Raw genomic sequence first — 14,978 nt, 5'->3', positions numbered from 1 at the left:
GGGCCTTCACACCATCGATCACAAAGTGTCTCCCGGTGTACAAATAGTGCGGCTAAAAAGCCATATAGTCAATCTAGCGATAAGCCAAGAATAAATACACAATATGTATAGCCGTAGGCTATTAAAGTCAAAGTGTGGCATAATAAGCCGTAAAAATACAGTATGGCATGAAACCATTTACAGAACAGCTGTCAGAATCCTATTAGCATGCCAACCTATCCAAACTAGTCAACTAGGCAAACTAGGGCACATTATAAATTAATTGTTTAATTCATCAATTTTTTTAGAGTTTATTAGCTATTATGTAATTCATAAGTCAATGCATATGTTGACCTTTTTAAGTACTATGGATAAGTTGTTTCTAGCATCGACATGTCACATATTGTAATTCAATATGCTGCCAATATAGTGCAATTTATCATTTTTATAAGTTGGCATTTATTGCCAAATTGCTTCACGCAACATTGTATGTAAATGTCAAATTCTCAATTTTTGGTGTGCTAGATTGGTCTAGTAAAAGTCCTATTTCTCTTGGTTTTTAGCTTCTGGTCAAAGAAGCAAAATTGTAGCTCTATGTCTTATTGCACTCGAGAAAAAATTTCAAGTCATTCTGAGCTGTATAGACCAATATATGGTCAATTTACTAAAGCTAGACAGATTGCACCTTTAGTGCAAAATTTGGTAAATTTTAACTCACTTTTAGTTCTAGTAGTTTTGGTACCCGAACTTATGCAAGCTATTTGACTTGGTTCTTGCCATTTCTAGGCTTTGGTGTTTTCATAAGAATTGTAGCTCTATATCTAAGCTATCCATGGTAAAAATTTCAGGTCAATTGGACCTAGTTTGAGTGAGTTATGGTCATCCTACTGATTACTGTTCATATAGTTAAACATCTGGGTTGCAAGGTTGTCATTCCGAATTTGGTCATTTTTAAGGTCAGTTTCTAGGCAGAATTTTGGCAACATTTCCCCATGAAAGTTGGCCTATTTGGTGTCTATTTTCACCCCCCATTGGCCTCATACTAATTGAGTTCACAGTTTGCACTTATGACCTAATTTAGGTACTGCCTGAAGGAACGGAAGCGTGAAAAATACAAGTTTATACCATTGAATTCAAAAATTTTCACCTAGGGTCACATGCATCATGCAAGATTTATTTTTATCTATTTGATTTCAATGATAAACAACATAGTAAAACTCTTTTAATATGTTTTTGGATCTGTATTTGCCTTTTAAGATTTTAAAATTAATCAGATTAATTTTAGAACCCTAGATTAAATCAAGAATGATTACACTTACCTCTTGATGCACTGCAGCGCGTCTGCGCCTTTGAGATTCGTCTTCAGGACACCAGATGTTGTCCCTCTAGCTTGTCCACACCAAGAACACCTATGGCAGCCCTTGAACAGCTTCTAAAGCCTTTTCTATTAATTAGAAATTCAAGTTCTGCTTTTTAAGAGATTAGAGATGTAAACAGGACACTAGAAACAATTTCTAGTGTTCTTAATTCAAGAGATTGATGGCTAATCTCTTTGAATTGATGAGAGATGAAGAAGAATAGAGGGAGGGCTGCAAAATGGCGTGACCAAGGAGTATGGCTGCTGGTTGTATTTTATTTTCTCATAACAACACTTAAATAGCTAGGTTAACACATTAAACCCTTGCCACATGTCACCCTTTGATTAGCTCTAGGTTTAAGTGACCCAATCACATTGTGCCAAGTGTCAAACCTATATGTAATCTTGATTTTAATCATCTTACATGATTAAAAAACATTTGGCAAGCTTATGTGTTATGCCATGTGTCACCATCTCATGGTGCCACGTGTCACACTGCAAAATGACCAAAATGCCCCTGTGTCTTAATTTTGAGTTCTCAACCCAAAATAATTATTTTTCTTCTTCTAATTAATTTATATCAAATATAAATTAATTAATTAATCTCTATTAATTAATTTCTCATTAATTAAATTCATATTTAAACACTTTAAATATAAATTTAACTTATATTATACATCCAATAATCTAGATTTGGTTTCAATTCATGCTAGGGACTTTGCAAACTAATTGCAAACCAAACCTATTTAATTAATCAATTAAACTATTTAATTAATTAATTAAATCATATTTAATTAGGTGATAACTTGTGTATGTGTGTGACTTACTAGGCTCATCACTAATTGGCAATGAGACATGATATCAACTCTTAATATCATCAGAACTCTTTCTTACCATAAATGATTTCTCTAAATCATTTTATGAACCTCATAGACCATGGTTAACACCTAGCATAGCATGCCATGGCCACCCAATTAGTAATAAGGTTTACCTTAAATGAACCTATAATCATATGTTACCATGCACTAGAATCTCTCTGTTACAAAATCCCAACTCAAGCTGGAGTCATGGTTTATGTCAAACGCCATTTGCTATGAATATTATGTTCTCTTTTAATTCCAGTTCTTGATTAAAAAGATTTTCTCATTAGAAACTTTTTTCTGAATAAATCTATCTGTCCTGGCCAGGAACTTGAAACATCAAGAACAATTAAATGAACATAGGATTTTATCTCTATTTACTTAGAGGAACATATTCCATCTTGATCAACACCTACCTCCATATATAACTAGTAGGAGCCAACACATGCCCATATACCCATACACAGAACAAGTATGAAAGCAGTATCTAACTCAAACTACCTATATATAAGATAATTGTGCTATCTCAGGTCTAAAGATTATATGCACTGATATGATTTATGACAAAACATTGACAAGAGTAAACTCCATGTGCTTGTCATAAGTGTCACTGGTTCGGCCTACTTATCATTTTTAAGTGCCTATCATGTTTGTTATATGGCATGAGACTCACCATTCCATCTTATTTATATCTCATATAAATAACTTGGGAACAAAAATGAATACAATCTTTCTGGATAAGTCATGTCCTTATTATGAAGTATCCTCGATTGTGAACCTATTTATGATACTTCGTGCTAGAAATAATGTCACTCATATTCTTAACAACTTAAGAATAATATCTCTAACAAAATATCAATGGACCTTTTCTATTACACATAAAAATATTATGTAAACGGAAAAGTGGAAATGCCTTTTATTAATAAAAATATGTACAAGATACATACTAAATGATATGCTATAGGGCATATTACTAACAATCTCCCACTAGCACTAGAGCCATTCATTACAATATCTTAGGCCTATCTTCTCAAGATGTCGGTCTAAATGAGTCTGTGACATAGGCTTAGTGAATGGATCAGCTGGATTTTCAGCTGATGCTATTTTCTGCATGGCTACATCGCCTCGCCCAACTATTTCTCTGATAATGTGGTAGCGCCTTTCTATGTGTTTGGATTTCTGGTGAGACCTTGGTTCCTTAGTCTGTATGACTGCTCCATTATTGTCGCAGTGTAGTGGAACTGCTGACTCAATTGAAGGAATTACTGTAAGTTCTGTCACGAACTTCTTTATCCAAACAGCTTCCTTTGCAGCATCTGATGCAGCAATATACTCAGCCTCTGTAGTGGAATCTGCAGTCGTGCTCTATTTGGAACTCTTCCAACTGACTGCACCTCCATTACAAATGAACACATATCTAGAGGTAGACTTTCTATCATCGATATCTGATTGGAAATCAGAATCAGTATAACCATCCAATTGCAAGTCTCCACCTCCATAAATCGAGAATAAATCCTTAGTTCTTCTCAAGTACTTACGGATATTCTTGACAGCTATCCAGTGTTCCAAACCTGGATTGGATTGATACCTGCTAGTCAAACTAACAGCATATGCGATATCCGGCCTAGTACACAACATTGCATATATTAAACTACCAATAGCCGAAGCATATGGAATCCTGGCCATCTTATCTCTTTCTTCAGGTGCCTTTGGAGACATCTCTTTAGAAAGATGGATACCATGTCTCACTAGTAACAATCCTCTCTTGGAATCAAGCATGTTAAACCTCTTTAACACCTTTTCCAAGTATAGACTTTGGGATAAACCAATTATTCTTTTCGCTCTATCTCTATAGATGCGAATTCCAAGAATATAGGTTGCCTCCCCTAAGTCTTTCATGGAGAATGTATTTGACAACCATACCTTTATAGTCGTCAACATACCTGTGTCATTACCCATCAACAGTATGTCATTCACATATAAGACAAGGAAAGTGATAGCACTGTCACTAACCTTCTTGTATACACATGGCTCATCCTCATTTTTGATAAAACCAAAGGATTTAATGGCTTCATCAAAACGGATGTTCCAACTCCTCGAAGCTTGTTTCAACCCATAAATGGATCGCTTTAGCTTGCATACCTTGGAACCATCTTGGGATTCAAATCCCCTAGGTTGTTCCATGAAAATGTTTTCTTCAATGTATCCATTGAGAAAAGCTGTTTTGACATCCATCTGCCAAATCACATAATCATAGTATGCAGCTATTGCTAATAAAATCCTAAGTGATTTAAGCATGGCAACAGGCGAGAAAGTCTCCTCATAGTTGATTCCTTGACTTTGGCGAAACCATTTCGCTACTAGCCTTGCCTTAAAGGTCTCTACCTTTCCATCAGAACCAATTTTCTTCTTAAAAACCCATTTGTTCCCTATAGGTATAATACCTTTAGGTGGGTCAACAAGATCCCAAACTTGATTCTTATACATGGAATCAATCTCGAATTTCATAGCATCAATCCATTTTGAAGAGTCTATATCTGATATAGCTTCTTCATAGGTAAGTGGATCATCTCCATGATCTACTTCTTCATGAGTAGACAACTCTTGTTCTTCTTCATGAAGAAAACCATATCTCATTGGTGGGAGAGATACCCTGGTTGTTCTACGAGGAACAGCTGTAGATGTTTCATCAACGGGTATTGGTTGACTAGATGGATCTATATCCATCTGATCTGTTGGTTGGTCAGAATTCTCCAATTCTAACTCTATTTGCCTTCCTTTGCCTCCTTCTTGAACAAACTGTTATTCAAGAATTGTGGCATCTCTACTTATCACAACCTTTTGTGAAGTAGGCAAATAAAAATAATATCCAAAACTATCTTTTGGATATCCAACAAATCGACCTTTTTCTGATCGAGTCTCAAATTTATCAGTGTTCAGCTTTTTGATATAAGCTGGACAACCCAAAATCTTAACATGCTTAAGACTTGGTTTTCTTCCATGCTATATCTCATAAGGTGTGGAAGAAACTGATTTTGATGGAATCCTATTCAGAATATACAAAGCTGATTCTAATGCAAATCCCCAAAAGAAGATTGGCATATCAGTATAGCTCATCATACTACGTACCATATCCAATAGGGTACGATTTCTCCTTTCAGATACACCATTCAGCTGTGGCGTTCCTGGAGGAGTCAGCTGAGAAACAATGCCATGCTCTCTCAAGTATTCATCAAATTCAGTACTCAAATATTCACCTCCACGATCTGATCGAAGAGCTTTAATATTCTTTCCTGTTTGATTTTCTACTTTAGATTTTAATTCTTTGAACTTTTCAAAAGATTCATGTTTGTATTTCATCAAATACAAATACCCAAACCTTGATTTATCATCAGTAAAGGTAATAAAATAATGAAAACCCCCTCTAGCTATTTCTTCAAATGGACCACATACATCACCATGTATTAGCTCCAAAATATTTTCAGCTCTTAGCCCTTGTCCAACAAAGGGTGATCTAGTCATTTTACCCTGAAGGCAAGATTCACAAGTTGGAGTAGGCTCAGAGCCCAATGAGGATAGAATCCCCATTTTCTCCAATTTTGCAATCCTATCTTCTGCAATATGACATAATCTTAAGTGCCAAATATATTTTGAACTTGAGTTGGTTTTCACCATGGCATTGCATTCTTTTAGATCACTTGCATTCAATTTGTGTTTGTCATTATTATCCAAATAATAAAGACCATCATTCATATAACCCGAACCAACATATTTATTTCCAAAAGAAATATTGCAAACATCATCAGTGAACTGAAATTCATAGCCATTTATAGTCAAACTAGATATAGAAATGATGTTCTTAAAAGCATCAGGTACATATAAAATATTATCCAAACACAAAACATGTCCAAACATGTAAAAGGATTTAGATCCCATGGCTAAAGCTTCAACAGTTGAGCCATTGCCAATCCAGACTCTAATATCTTGAGAACGCAAGCTGCTACTGTTTGCTAGTTCCTGCATATCATTAGAAATGTGAGAACTGGCACCAGTATCTAAAGCCCAAGCTGTAGATGAACTATGAGTATCATCAGAATCTAAACAACAAGATAAGGACATACCTTCCGAAGGTGTATCCTTCTTGTCCTTCAGAGAAGCAAGATACTGCAGGCGCCTTTTCCAGTGCCCATCCTTTTGGCAGTGGAAACACTTTCCTTTGCCTCCATCAGCTTTAGTCTTCCTTTTCTGTTTAGCTATTTTCTTGGAAGGACCAGGAATCTGAGGTTTCTTTTTCTTATTGCCCTTCTTCTTGTTGGACTTTCCAGCAGAAGAAGATGCAACCAAAGCTACCTCTTTCCCTTTATTGCCTAGCATATTCTTTTGGGCAATAACCAGCATGTTGAGTAAACCAGCTAAGGTGCATTCCTGTTTAGTCATATGGAAATTTGTCACAAAATTCCCAAAAGACTCAGGAAGGGACTGAAGGATCAAATCCGTCTGTAGTTGGAAATCCATGTTGAAGTCAAGATGTTCCAACTGCTCAATCAGCTGAATCATCTGGTGGACATGATCCCCAACATTCTGTCCCTCAGACATCCTCATACGGAATAGCTGTCTAGATATCTCATACCTAGCATTCCTGCTGTGCTCACCATACAACTCTTCTAGGTGAAGGAGGATCTCATTCGCACTCTGCATGTTCTCATGTTGCTTCTGTAACTCATTACTTATAGAAGCAAGCATGTAACACTTAGCTCTCATATCATGCTCCTTCCACTTGTCCAAAGTATCATGTTCCTCTTGTGTGGCCTCTGGAGGTAAGGACCAGGAACATTTGAATCTAGAACATATCCTATATGTTCAAGGTTCAGGACAAGCGTCAAATTTCTTAGCCAATCAGATAGATTTGGTCCTGTCAACCTATTGTGATCAAGTATGCTTGCAAGGATATTGGATGGTGGTGGTTGTTTTGTGCTCATTTTTATCAAAAAATTAACTGCAGAAAATAACCAGATTAATTAGTAAATGTATCATGTAATTAACCAAAATGATTACGGTCTTTTAATCAAATTGGTCCTCCCACTAACTTAGCGAATCCTACACTTTTAAAGTAGGAAACGAAAATCCTAGTTGGATGGATTTCTAGTGGGTGATTGAATTCTTATAATTCTATTGATCATCCTCAGGTACATCCATTATTGGAATTACAATAAACTATAAGTGAGCAACTCCTTGCCCATCACATCTCATGTGAGGTTCAATCCTTTACCTAGCCCCTAATGCTCAAAATCTCAGGTACATCCATTATTGACTTATCTTGTATTAGTTAAGTTGATCCCATTGAGCCAGTAATTATGTAAATAATTTTAATGTCCTCAGGTACATCCAATATTGGCCACCAAACCATTTACATATTTACAACATCTCATGCTTAACAATTATTCTTAAGAAAATCTCTTAAATTAATTGCATCTCATGCAACTATTTAAAATTTCTTGAAATAATTGCCCCAATGGAGGGCCTATATTATAATTACTTTAATTATAGCATATCCAACTTAATCATTTGTTTGGAAGATTTTATGGTCATTCTAATTACTATTAAGGTCTCACTTTGCACATTATCCATTTAGCATGCATATATCATATAATTGCATACATTTCCATATATCTCATGCATTCATGGATAAGCAGTAAATATGGTATGATCATGGACTTTCTAAGGGATTCAATTCTGAGCCACCAAGAATTGAATCAGGGCATTCCTAGGTGCATTTCATTCATTCATTTTACAAGAGTTGCTGAAGGAGTACATAATCAACACTTGATCTTGAATTCCTCCAACTGGTCCCACCAATGCTCTTGACCTCCTTGAACTTCTTGCAATCCCATATTACATAGTAATCCTTGGCATACCAAGGAGAATTTACAAGAACTTAAATAAATGAAATTACAACCCAAAAATTATTACAAACTTAATAATACATGCCCAAAATAAATTAAAATGAATTAATTAATTTACAATCCCAAAGAAACATAAAAGAAATAAATCCAATCACATTGGTCTTTTATAGTCCATGATCATCCATCATGCATATCACTATTTAACAATTAAATAAAATATACATACTTAAATTAAATTGAATATCTCATATTCAACTTAAAAATCCAGATTTGAATATGATTCAAATAAATTTAAAAATTCAGATTTGAATCTCATTCAAACAATTAAAAAATTCAGATTTGAATCACATTCAAACAACTTCAAAAATTCAGATTTGAATCACATTCAAACATTTTTAAAAAAAATCAGATTTGAATCACATTCAAACAACTTTTAAAATTCAGATTTGAATCACATTCAAACAATTTTTAAAATTTTTTGATTTGAATCTTAATTTAATTGTGTGATTAAAAATCCTAATTAAACATTTTAATTTGTCATATGATGAACCTTTCATCATGCAACAATTGCAGAATTTAATAACAACCATGCGCACCATGATCTTCCAAAGCCATGCGCACCATGTTGGAGTTCATCAAGCATACCGCCACACCTCTTGATCCAACCAGCAATGGATCAATCATCTCATGATCAAATCACACAATTAAATCATATAATAAACAATCTAAGGCAAATATAGTGGCTCTGATACCAATTGAAGGAACGGAAGCGTGAAAAACACAAGTTTATACCATTGAATTCAAAAATTTTCACCTAGGGTCACATGCATCATGCAAGATTTATTTTTATCTATTTGATTTCAATGATAAACAACATATTAAAACTCTTTTAATATGTTTTTGGATCTGTATTTGGCATTTAAGATTTTAAAATTAATCAGATTAATTTTAGAACCCTAGATTAAATCAAGAACGATTACACTAACCTCTTGATGCACTGCAGCGCGTCTACGCCTTTGAGATTCGTCTTCAGGACACCAGATGTTGTCCCTCTAGCTTGTCCATACCAAGAACACCTATGGCAGCCTTTGAGGCGATGGATTGAGTTCCTGAAGGACTATGATTGTGTGATTGACTATCATCCTGGGAAGGCAAATGTAGTTGCTGATGCTTTGAGCAGAAAATCCATGACAGCCTTGAGATCATTGAATGCCCGACTATCTTTGGTTCGAGATGGAGCTATTTTGGCTGAGTTACAAGTGAGGCCAAATCTGCTACAGTAGATTTTAGATGGCCAAAAGGCAGATGAAAAGTTAATGGCAATTATGAGCAAAATCTCAGAGGGAAAAACAACTAACTATGAGGTGAAGGTAGATGGGTGTCTGTATTACAAAGGAAGACTGTGTGTACCAGATGATGGGGAATTGAAGGCCAATATTCTAAAATAGGCACACACCAGTGTATATGCTATGCACCCAGGAAGTACAAAGATGTATCATGATTTGAAGCTTCAGTATTGGTGGCCTGGTATGAAAAAGGACATAGCTGACTATGTGACTAAATGCTTGACATGTCAACAAGTCAAGGCAGAACATCAAGTTCCATTGGGTTTGCTACAGCCTATACGCATACCTGAATGGAAATGGGATCGGGTCACCATGGATTTTTTAAGTGGTCTACCTCTCACCCAGAAGAAACATGATGCAGCATGGGTAATAGTGGATAGATTGACCAAGTCAGCACACTTTCTGCCAGTTAGAACTGACTACTCACTGGAGAAGTTAGCAGAATTGTATATCAGTGAGATAGTTAGACTGCATGGAATTCCACTTTCCATCATATCTGATCGAGACCCAAGGTTTACATCGAGATTTTGGAAGAAGTTGCATGAATCCTTGGGTACACAACTCCACTTCAGCACAGCTTTCCATCCTCAGACGGATGGGCAATCCGAAAGAGTAATCCAGGTAAACAATTGAACCAATTGAATTAATACCACTATTGAATTAAAATAATAATAATAACATGAAATATATGTCAGGTCCTTGAGGATATGCTGAGGAGTTGTGTCATTGAGTTTGAGGGAAGTTGGGATAAATACCTCCCACTGGCAGAATTTGCATACAATAACTACCAAGCTAGCATCCATATGAAGCACTGTATGGGAGGAAATGTAGAACTCCAGTGTGCTGGACTGAATTGGGCGAAGACAAACTGGTAGGGCCAAACCTGGTGAAACAGACTAAGGAGAAGGTAAAACTAATCAAAGCTAATCTGAAGGTTTCCTCAGATAGACAGAAATCCTATGCCGACTTAAAGAGAAAAGAAATAGAATATGTGGTTGGCGACAAAGTATTCCTCAAGGTGTCACCGTGGAAGAAAGTATTGAGGTTTGGAAGGAAAGGTAAGTTAAGCCTTAGGTTCATTGGCCCATATGAAGTCATTGAACGTGTGGGTCCAGTGGCCTATAGGCTAGCTTTACATCCAGAGCTGGACAAGATCCACAATGTGTTTCACGTATCCAAGCTCAGAAGATACCACTCAGATCCTTCACATGTCATCTCCAGGGAAGAAATTGAAATACGACCGGATTTGACATATGAAGAAGAACCTCTACGGATCCTGGCTCGGGAAGTAAAAGAATTGAGGAACAAACAGATTCCACTGGTGAAAGTGCTTTGGAGGCACCACAACACCGAGGAGGCAACTTGGGAAAGTGAAGAGACGATGAGGCAACAGTTCCCTCAACTGTTTGCATCAAGTAAATTTCGAGGACGAAATTTAAATTAGAGGGGAAGAGTTGTAACACCTTCCCGGTAACTACTCCGTACATCCTACTGTTCCGGTGACCAGTGTCGGTCCGGACAGCTAGAATGTCCGGAAAAATATTTAAACTAAAGTGAGGAACCATAATTAATTCAAATATTGATAAGAAAAATTTAGTAAGAATTTTAGAAATAAAATACAAATAAGTTAAACGAGCCGGTGCCCTAGCGATGGGTAACCCAGAGGGAAGTTGCGGTTCTCGCAACTAGGAGCCCTAAACCCAAGAGAAAATTCATAAAATAATTTTTGGGACTCCAGAGAAGGGTTATTGAGGTTCCCATGGCATTAGAGTGCCAAGAAAATACCTAGAAAAATTTTTCAATCGGTACAGACAATTTTGACCCGTTAAGCCAAACGGAGGGCATTTTGGTCATTTCACCTTCAGAGGTGATTTTTGGCCGACTTGTCCAGTTGAGTAAATAATTAATATGACATAAAATATGAATAAACATTACTAAAAATTGAATTGAAATTAAGTAGAAAAGAAAAGAAAAGAAAAATGAAAAAAATGGGACTTTTGACATCACATGGTGTCATTAAAATTTCTCTCCACCAATGACAATCAAGCAATTTCATTAAAAAGGGAAAATGAGGCAAAATTGAAACAAAAAAAATCTGTTCTTCTTCCTTCATCAATCGGCAGCTTCTCTCTCCCTCTCTCAACCTCCATTAAACCTCACTTTCCATGCTTGATTCTTACTTTGTTTCACCACAAAACCCTAACCTATCTTTATTAAAATTTTACCCCACACCTTAAACAACCTTTTGGCAGCCAAGAAAAGGAAAGGAAGTGAAGTTTTGAGCTTGGAAAAAATCTGCTTATAAGAGGTTAGTGCACCTATCTATTTAAAACTCTTATTTTCTATGTTAGGAACTTGAAATCAACAAGAATTTGTAATTTAAATGAACAAAAATTATGTGTATACATACCATGGATTCTGGCAGCCCTATTGAAGGAATAGGAATGAGTGTTTTGTTGGACTTAGAGTGGACTAGAAATGATGTTTAAGGTACATATACACATGTATAATGAATGGGTGTGCTAACTAAGGTAAATGGGTGTAAACCTTGAAATTGAGCTAGGGTTTAGGAGTGAAAAATTTGATTTGGCTTATGAAATTGTTAAAGAACATTTTAATGGTCAATTAGTGACCATTTGAGGAAATTTGACCATAATTGGGACTGAAATATAGCATGGCAAAGTGAATGAGCATGCTGCCTAGAGAGTGCAGCATGGTGGCTGTGATTCCAGCCCACTTAGACAGCCATAACTTTGGCTGTGTAGGTCCAAAGGGTGTTTGGCCAATTGGACATGAAACTAGGCTTATAATGGCACATTTTTTCTGAAGAAACCATGCCCAAAAGACCAAATCAAGAGGACCAAAAGTTGGCCCCAATCCGGATACCCTGCAACAGCACCTGCAGAAATGACCAAATGAACAGTAACTGTTCATTTAGCCATAACTCACTGTAGATATGGTCAATTGACCTGAAATTTTTACAGCAATAAGATAAGACATAGATAAACAACTTTCATGAAGAAACCTACCCCAAATTATGACCAGAACCTAACCCAAATGGCAGTCAAAGTCACTGTTCATGGTACTGTAGATTTGGTAATTCTGCAGTTTTTCCAATCCGGCCAGCTGTGGTTTTTGGACCATATCTGGAGCTACAAAACTCCAAATGAAGTGATTCAAAAAAAAAAATTCAACTAGACAAAATAAGGAACAACTTTTATGTTTACCAATTCCTCAAATTTCCACTGTAACAGTCCCTAATGGAACAGTAAAGTTATGGTACAAAATCTGAAAATTCTGCTCCTTTGGTTTAATGCTTAGAAATGGTATTAATGCTTAATGCCAACAAGTTTTAAATGCAAAATGTGGTATGTTGGGAGTGCCAAAACCAATGTACCTATTTTTTACCTAAAAGTCAACATTTTTGTTGAACAATGAGGTGAATAATGATACCAAAACTTGAAATTCACAAATTGAAGAATTTAAAAGTTTCAAATGCCCTAGTATACCTAACAAGATTGGTATGCATAGTTTGGCATGCCAATAGGGTTCAGTTAATAGTACTGCACATGGCAATATGCCATTCTGTGATTTTATAGCTTTTAGCCATTCTGACCTTGTATTGAGATTTGGCCTTGTGCCTGATGTATTTACAGCTTGTTAGCTATTCTGTTGCACACCGAGAGATGCATATGTGACCGATGGTGTGACGGCCCGAGGTACTTGATACCCAGTGTAACACCCTCCTGGTAGCACTCCGTACATTCTACTGTTCCGGTGACCGGTGTCGGTCCGGACAGCTAGAACGTCTGGAAAAATAATTAGACTAAAGTGAGGAACTATAATTAACTCAAATATTAATAAGAAAAATTTAGGAAAAATTTTAGAAATAAAATACAACCAAGTTAAACGAGCCGGTGCCCAAGCGATGGGTAACCAGAGTGAAGTTGCGGTTCTCGCAATGAGGAGCCCTAGACCCGTGAAAAAATTCATAAAATAATTTTTGGGACTCCAGAGAAGGGTCATTGAGGTTCCTATGGCATTAGAATTCCAAGAAAATATTTAGAAAAATTTTTCAATCGGTACAGACAATTTTGACCCGTTAAGCCAAACGGAGGGCATTTTGGTCATTTCGCCTTCAAAGGTGATTTTTGGCTGACTTGTCCAGTTAAGTAAATAATTATTATAATCTAAAATATGAATAAATATTGCTAAAAATTGAATTGAAAATGAGTAGAAAAGAAAAGAAAAGAAAAATGAAAGAAATTGGGAATAATGACATCACATGATGTCATTGCAATGCCCTCTACCAATCAAATTTCAACAAGCACTTTAAAAGGAGATAATTGAGACAAAAATTGAAAACAAAATCTGCATCTTCTCTCCCAAAACCAGCCAGCAGCCACCTCTCCCATTTCCACCATTTTTATCCTTCATTACACCTTGCTAACTTTGAATTTTTCACCATAAAATCCCTACCTTCCTTCATAAAAATTTAATATTACATCTTCAGTAAGTGATTGGCTGCCAAGAAAGTGAAGGAAAATTAAAGTTTGGCTAAGAGAAAATTCTGCCCTCCTAAGGTTAGTGCTAAATTCTTACTTCTTCCTCTTATAATGATGAAAATAAAGTGAATTACACTAGAATTACATGATAAATGATGAAAATAAAGTTAGTTACACTAGAATTACATGATAAATGATGAAATTGATGGATATATGTTAGACTAAGAATCCAGCCAGCTTGTGTAGGAGTAGGATTTGAAGTGTTTTATTGCAAATAAAATGGATAACTTGCTTGATTATGATGAAAAGTGTGATTAGTATGTTTAATTGGTGTGTGTTGTGTGAACCTTGAATTTGAGCTAGGGTTTTGGGAGAGAAACTTGGACTTTGCTTGTGAAATGGTGAGTGAACATTTTAATGGTCAATTAATGGCCATTTGAGGGAATTTGACCATAAATTGAAGTGCATTAGAGTGTTACACACTGAATTGATAGGCTGCCTAGTGATAGCAGCAGGGTGGCTATGATTCCAGCCCACTTGGACAGCCATAACTTTGGCTGTCTAGGTCCAATTAGTGTTTGGCCAATTGGACATGAAACTAGGCTTATAATGGCACATTTTTGCTGAAGAAACCATGCCCAAAAGACCAAAGCAAGTGGACCAAAAGTTGGCCCCAATCCGGATACCCTGCAACAGCACCTGCAGAAATGACCAAATGAACAGTAACTGTTCATTTGGCCATAACTCACTGTAGAAATGGTCAATTGACCTGAAATTTTTACAGCAACAAGTTAAGACCTAGATAAACAACTTTCATGACGAAACCTACCCCAAATTATGACCAGAACTGAATCAAAATGGCAGTCACAGTCACTATTCATGGTACTGTATATTTGGTAAATTCTGCAGAATTAAAATCCGGCCAGCTATGGTTTTTGAACCATATCTGGAGCTACAAAACTCCAAATGGAGTGATTCAAAAAAGGAAATTCAACTAGACAAAATAAGGAACAACTTTCATGTTTACC

This window comes from Hevea brasiliensis, chromosome 15, assembly GCF_030052815.1.
Source record: "Hevea brasiliensis isolate MT/VB/25A 57/8 chromosome 15, ASM3005281v1, whole genome shotgun sequence".
NCBI lineage: Eukaryota > Viridiplantae > Streptophyta > Magnoliopsida > Malpighiales > Euphorbiaceae > Hevea > Hevea brasiliensis.
This window is presented reverse-complemented; position numbering follows the sequence as displayed.